Below are 7,827 nucleotides of genomic sequence, written 5' to 3' on the forward strand. Positions count from 1 at the left end.
TTCCAAATTTGTAGGTTGCCTTTTCACTTTATTGGTAATTTCTTTTGACGTGAAAAAACTTCTCAGTAAGAGCAGATCCCAGTTGTTAAGTCTTTCAACTGTGACCCGTAGCATATTTATTTTGATAAAAAACATGTTAGTATTCATTAATTGTTGATTAAAATCTCTAGTGTAATTGTTTGTAGAATTAGAACCACAAACAGTTGAGAATTATTTAAGATCGTCTCATGTTGTTAGTAGAATGTGTTCCAAAGTTATTCCCTTCCACAAATCTCCCTCTTTGAGGAATAAAATGGAAACTATATAAGACAGTGTGACCTTAATAAAAATTATCCCTAGTATTATGATCACTTTTATGAATATGTTTGAGGATAGAAATTCATCTTAACCATGATATGGATCCTATGAGAGTGCATAACCTTGCATATACTTTGGAAAACAGAAATTTCTCAGCTAAAAGTTGAACATTTTGAACATTTCCCACTAAACTTTGCAATTCTGGGCTGGGTAAATAGCCCAGTGGCCTAAGTGCCTGCCTGGCAAGTGCAAGGAGCCGGGTTTGGTCCCTGTCCCACACGTCATGCCAGTCTTGCGCTGAGCTGGCCACCAACACTGGATGTGGTGGTGCCATCCTGTATTCCCAGATCTGGGGAGGCTGAAACAGGAGGATCACTATGAGTCAAAATTGCATAGTGAGACCCTGCACAAAATAAATACAAGAGTAAAACTTTAATCCTGCCAATTCCAAACCTTGGCATGTATCTAAGGGAGGTGAAGGACAAAACAAAGCAAAAACAAAAAACCAAGGCGTCCTTATAAGAATAGCAGACGCACTTTACAGTAGTCAAGTTATAGAACCAGTCCAGGTGCCCACCTGCAGATGCACTGATAAAGACAATGTGTTACTAATACACAAATGGAGTGTAAGCCAGAAAGAAATACAAAATCAAATTTTCAGGGAACTATGAAACTATGGAGCTGGAAATCATCATATTAAGTAAAATAACCCAGACCTAGAATAACAAGAATGTTGTGCTTTCCCTAACATGTGGAATCTCAGAAAAAAGCAAAGATAACATAAAAGTGGGAGACTAAACCATAGGAGGGGGCTTAGAGCGTAGGAGAAAGGAGGGCCTGAAAGATTAATGTGATCACAGCATGCTAGTGAGTGTGTGTGAAGGCCACGTTCAAAATCAACACACTGTATAATAACTATGCACTAAGAACACACATGCATGTGTGTGCACACACATATACACAATAGGTGTGCTGTGGTTCAAAGGAGAATTAGGCATAGTAGTCAAGAACTTGAAGTAGTCTAAATGCCTATCAACTGTTAAGCTAACAGTGTGCTAATGTCATACAATGCAAAAGCACTCCACAATATCATAATCTAGCCCTAGAGAAGAAGCAAAAGGAGCCCAGTGTCACAGGCTTCATGACATCTGTCAGGTGCTGAGCACGCACTGTGAGCACGATCAGGCATGTGGGCTGTGTGGGTAATCCAGGACTTCCACTGGGTAATCCAGGACTTCCACTGGGTAATCCAGGACTTCCACGGGATAATACAGGACTTCCACTCTGTTTTTGTTTTGTTTTTTGTGGAACCAGGGATTGAACTCAGATGCTTACACTTTCCAGGGAAGCGCTTATTCTACTGAGCCATCTCCCCAACCCAGGACTTCCACTCTGAAAGTTACACCATACATGAATTCATACATACAAGGGAAAGATGGCAGGTGAAAGATGGAATAGAAGGGTAAAGTAACACCATGAATTATTAGACATCATTATTAGATCAGATAAATCATAACAATATTTGCAGCATATGATCTATAGAGCTTTAAATCAATAAACTAATATTACCAACACAGATTAACACAAAAGTTACAAACTGTAGCACCAATTAAAACATGGAAAGTTATAAGTACTATCTCTGTCACCACAGGACCAAGAATCATATATAATGTAAACCAAATGAATAAATTGGGGGAAAGATTTAACCATTAAACACTTAAAAGAGGTATAGCTACCGAGTTTAAAATTTCTGAATTCCAGAAATGGACAAGTTCTGCTTGAGAAATCAAGAATGCCCACTAGGACTGCCCAAGGCATCTGCTGAACTTCTGCCTGAGTGATGAAAGGAGGAGGGGGTGGCACAGAAAAGAGACAGAGAACAAGTAAGGAAAGGAAGGAAACACAAGCAAAATACTAGCTTTAGTTTTAGTTTTTAATTTTGTTTGGGTTTCTCTTTGGTGCTTGAACATTGGGCCTGGTGAGAGTTAGGCAAGTGGTCTACTGCTCAGCTGTGCCTTCTGCTCACCAGAAAAGTTTAAAATGTGCCATGGGTTTGTGTGATGGGTACAAATCTTTAGAGAACCCAAGTAGTATCTTCTTTTAACCACCAGTTAAGTCCCTTTGCACAACTTGTGGTGAATTCATGCTGATTGTGTGGAATTGAGAGAGAGAGACAGAGACAGAGACAGAGAGAGAGACAGACAGACAGAGACAGAGACAGAGACAGAGACAGAGAGACAGAGATAGAGACAGGCAGAAGGAAAAAATTCTCTATAGTTCAAAGTAAAGTCCTGAGTCAGAGCTTATAGAGCATGCCCCATTCGAGCTGCCCTCCTCCTCCCTGGCAGCTACAACTTCTCTGTTCTGGTACAGGTAATATGGGTAACTAGGTCCTACATACAGAGTTTGTCTTATTCTCTCAGGATTCATAAGGTTCTGTTTTCTTGCAAGGCTTGTGGAGGACCACCTGAACAACTCCCCTTAAAAGAAGAGAAGCTTGTCTCCATTTTGGCAGAGCCTGACCCTATGTCCATACACTAATAGGAACAGAGCTGGCTAAATCTTTTTTTTTTTTAATTTACTTATTTATTTTGTGTGTGTGTGGCCAGCTCAGCCCACCAGGGGGCGGGGCTGGCTGGCATGTGGTGCTGGGGGATTGAACCGCGGTCTCTGTGCTTTGCTTAGCTTAACTTGTTCTAAGTAGGTGCTTTAGACCACTGAGCCATCTCACCAGCCCTGGCTAAATCTTTTCCTTATCCCTTCAATTGGCTTTAAGCAAGGCATATTGGTCTAGGCGAGGTGCTGGGGGTAGTCTTTGAAGACAGCATGCGTGTTTCCCTGATAACCCACATGTGTGCTGCTCTTTAATATGAGCCAGGTCAAGACAGCAGAAAGAGCCAGTGCTCCATGCTGTTGGCTGGAATCGAGCCTCGAGACAGAGACTATGACTTCCTGGGACTTGAAAGATTACACATCAGAGCTGAAGCACCGGACCCCAAAACATTAGATGCTATCTCAGTAGTACAATGCAGATTACTCTCTGCACAGCCTGCTCTACATATGACGGGTAAATGCAGACCTCCTACCTAGCCCAGCTTACTCACTCACTACTTCCTGCCATTCTCAGTCATTCTTCCTCAAGCCACTCCTCTTTCACGATTGAATAAAGGTTCGGCCCTGCGCCAGCTCTTTTTATTCTGGATAGCCGTCTTCATGGCTGGACTTAGGACGCCTTGGCTCCCCATAATTATAAATATGCTTTACTGTCTTTATTTTTTACTATGGCTTGCACTGCAAGTGGTAGATTGGGATTAACTTGGTGGAATTCCAAAAATGTATTTTTGGGATTACAAATATAGACTTCTTGGACCAAGATGAGAACCAGGAGAGACTTCCTACAAAGGCTAAATTTTTTACTTTTTAAAAAAAATTTTAAAGACAGTTCAAAATAGTATTAAAATAGAAAAATTACAAGTGATACAAAATTTCACTGAACAAAATAATATGAATTTCTCAGCACTGGTTGTAATACACAATGTTATCTTCAAATTAGTTGTACATATTACCAGATACATGCATGAAAAATTGGAAAAAGAAGTACGTAAGAATGAATGAAACTCTGTATAATTTGTAATTTTTCTGTTTTAATACTATTTTGTATTCTCTTTAAAAAAAATAATAAATTTGAGGCTTTTATCAGTAGATGGTTGCAAGTACAGACCACAGTCTTCAGTGAGATAAAGCAGACTGCACGTGCAAACATCATATTGTCTCTTTAGTGTGAGAACCTGAAAGAGAAATAAAATCTGAAAGACACAAAAGATACTGGGAAAGGAAATGAGCCTGTTCAAAAGGAAGGAATTACTGAGTTGAGGAGAAGGACAGGAGAGAGAGCGGGGATGGACAGGAGAGAGATGTATCCATGTATGTAAGTAGGATGGTTTGGACAACTGTACTGTGCATTTCTGCTGGTCTATGGAAAGGCTCGTTTACTACCTGCTTCATCTTGCTTTTGTTCTCTTGCTTGCCCCCACCACCTGCTCAGCCAAATACATAAAACTAGAACTTTTCCTTTGTTCTAACATCCAGCACTTTGGACATGAGTTGGTAGGTCAGTATGCGTCCAGTATTCTAGAAATAAGCCCTCCATTCTCCACACTGATCTCTCTGATCTCTTGGATTCTTTAACAGTATCAGTAAACAAATCTAGATATGTGAAAAACTTTCAACCATCTTGACTTATTTGGACTAATTGAAAAGATATTGATGCTACCCAATAACAACATAAATTATATTTCTTAGAATTGCCCCCCCAACTCTAACTCTAATGTAAAAAGTAGACATACTGCTATTTACAATATTTTTTTTAAAAAATCAAGATTATACATAATATACCTCTGGGGCCAGTCAGATAGCTCAGAAGGCTCAAGCGCCTGCTGGGGTTGGATACCCGGCATGCTGGCCCTGCCCAGAGTGTACCAAAAAGGCGACTGAGACTGGGTGTGGTGGTGCACGCCTGTAATCCCAGCACTTGAGAGGCTGAAAACAGGAGAATCACTACGAGTCTGATCTACATAGTAAGACCCTGTGGACCGTGACCTAAATTCATAAAAATAAATGAATAAATAAAAATAATAATATATCACTGGTCACACTCATCAAATTACAATTCCATTTGCCTGAAAAAATCACCAGTATTTTTTTCTAGTAAAGTACTAAGTTATTTTCAAATTTCCCTCTTGATGCTTTCTTTGATGTACCACAGATTATTGAGAAGTGTAGGACTATTAAAGTAGATAGTCAAAATATTTGATATACAATCAAACATCCTTAGAGTAAATTTATAAACCTAAATTCTGACATTATAAAAGGAAAAGTATATAAAAATCAAGAAACTAAACCTTTAAGAATCTGGGAAAAGAGAAGTAAATTTAAAACAAAATGAGGTAAAGTTACAAATAAACGTGAGAGAAAAGTGATTAAAATTGGAAATTGAGGTGAAATAAAATAAACAAATTAAGATTTCTGGTGGGGTGTGTTTTTGGTAGGGGTGTGTGTGTGTGTGTGTGTGTGTGTGTGTGTGTGTACATGTGAATAAAGCACTTACAAAACTAACCAGAAGGGGAGAAATCCAAATTATGTATGCTAAACATAATTCTTTTCATTTGGTCATTAAAAGGTGACATTCCTTCTGAGACTACAAGCACTAGGCAGATAGTAAGAGGATGTTTCAAGCAACTACGTTCCAGAAGATTTGTGAATGTAGATGAAAGTTTTTGAGAACAGCCCAATGCCATCTTTGTAATGTGAAAATGGAGTGACTCAACCTTCTCTCCTTGCAATGATGTCCCACGGTTGTGGTTGACTGGGCTCAGAGGGTGGCTCAGGAGGCTCCAGTGCTTGCAGGCCGAGGGCAGCTGGGGTCCTCGACAGACTCCACACGGACTCTGGCCCACTCTCCTTGCATGTGGCACCAGAGCCTCTGTCGGGGCCTCTGTGGTCTCACCAGCAGTGAAGACAGACCTCTTTGATGAGCTCAGAGTCCTAAGAATATGACTTCTTAGAAAAAGAAGAGCTGCAAGACTGCTTGGGTTCAGCCTCAGGGGCTGTGGGGACGCACATCAGCCAGACTGTATTGGTCTCAGGGTCTCTGATTCTAGCTCGAGGGTTGTGTGTGTCTCCTACATGGGGGTTTCTCTGTGCCACCGGGAGGCTCTGGGTCCCTGTTTGGGGAATAGTGCTGTGAAGATTAACAGTAACACAAACACGTTCACATTTAATGGTTGTTTCTTTTTGTATTTTCCAACTGGCTATTGTAAAAAGATCAGCATTACTGATCTCGAATCCCATTACTTGGGTCCCAGTAAATGCATAACATCAAAATATTTGATCCTTACCCCACCAAATTTGACCTGAGAAATGCATTAAAGATGATGTATGAGACACTCCTAGCATCAGATTCTCTTGAGAAAGTTAGGCCCCTCTTCAGTAAATTACACCGACACAGTATTTTCATGGAAGATGTCTTGCCTTAGGCAATTCTTTGTTATTACTCTTCTATCAACCTTATAGCCCTTTGGTGGGCTTTCAGACATGAGTTGGATTGTGCTGTACCCACCGGTGGTATTTCTCCACTCTCTAGGCAGACCACATGGAGAGCTAATGCTAACTCTCCACTGACCCTTGCAGAGCTACAGGAAGGCTCTACTGGAGACGGCGAGAGGAACCTGCCTTCTAATAGCGCTCAGGGTGTCCCGTGCCCAGTGGTGATAGACACAACAAGATATTTGAGGCATAACATTTTAAGACTGTGCATACTTGGGTCTTTGAGTAATATATCAAAATGCAGTACTGGAGTGTTTCTGAGTTTTACCTGACAAAAGTGTCAAATCTTTACATTTAAAAGAAAGAAACTTATTGCTTTGTACTTAGGAGATTCTGAGTTATCTCAAAATTAATTTCTAGAGACAAAAGAAGCAAGAAAGAAATCAGGAAATTAATCTCTTGAGAGTAAGGGTGAGACAAACAAATAGAGGGTTTGTTTATGCTCAAACTTGACTCCAATTCCATTTGGCCACACACTCTGCCACCATTTCAAATATACATTTCTGGACTGTTAATCCCATCCAATCAAGAAAAAAAAAAGCACTTGTTGTTGGATTCAGGAAAAACCAAATGCAAGCAGCTTTTTTGTCTAAAGTTCATTTTTCTTTGTTATTCAGCTTATTGACACAATTTAGATGTGCAAAATGATCCCATTCATCATAGAGAATTTGAACCTGTGCATGATATAGCTTGATTTCTCTTTTTATCTCATTCTATTTCCTTCCTTTCAAGCCCCCTTCCCTCCCTATTTACAAAGCTTTGCTTCTATTTCATTCTTATTTTCTCATGCTCTTTCTTTTCCCATTCTTCCTTTCCCCTTCCCCTCCCTAGTTTTTATTTGAACAATTTATTCTTATTTCACAATTTCTATTACACATTTTGAGTCTTATTTACACTTTCAACTTCTCACACCAGAGAGACAATGTGATATTTACAATTGTGTGTTCAATTTGTTTCACCAAAGAGTGTTAGTTTTAAGGCCCATTCATTTAGCGATACATTTCTAAAAGTTGTCCTTTTTTATGGCAGAGTAGTACACCACTGTAAAAAGAAGTCCCATGTCCTTTTTACCCATTCATCAGAGGAACAAGAGGGACCCGGGAGATGACTCAGTAGAATAAGCGCTTCCCTGGCAAGCACAAGGGCCTGAGTTCAATCCCTGGTTCCACCGAAAAACAAAAAACAAACAAAACAAAACAAAACAAAAAAACCAGTGGATATTCTTGTCTTGTTCCTGATTTTAGAGGAAAAGGTTTCAGTTTTTGACCATTTAGCATGATGTTAGTTGTTGGTTTGTACAGGTGGCTTTTATCATATTGAAATAAAGGTCTTCTATCCCAATTTTATATAGGATTTTTTTTTTATCATGAATGGGTACTGGACTTGGTCAAATACTTTTTTTCTTCTATTGTCATCTATTGAGAT

The sequence above is a fragment of the Octodon degus genome, unplaced genomic scaffold, assembly GCF_000260255.1.
Source record: "Octodon degus isolate 3935 unplaced genomic scaffold, OctDeg1.0 scaffold00005, whole genome shotgun sequence".
NCBI classification, from domain to species: Eukaryota; Metazoa; Chordata; class Mammalia; order Rodentia; family Octodontidae; genus Octodon; species Octodon degus.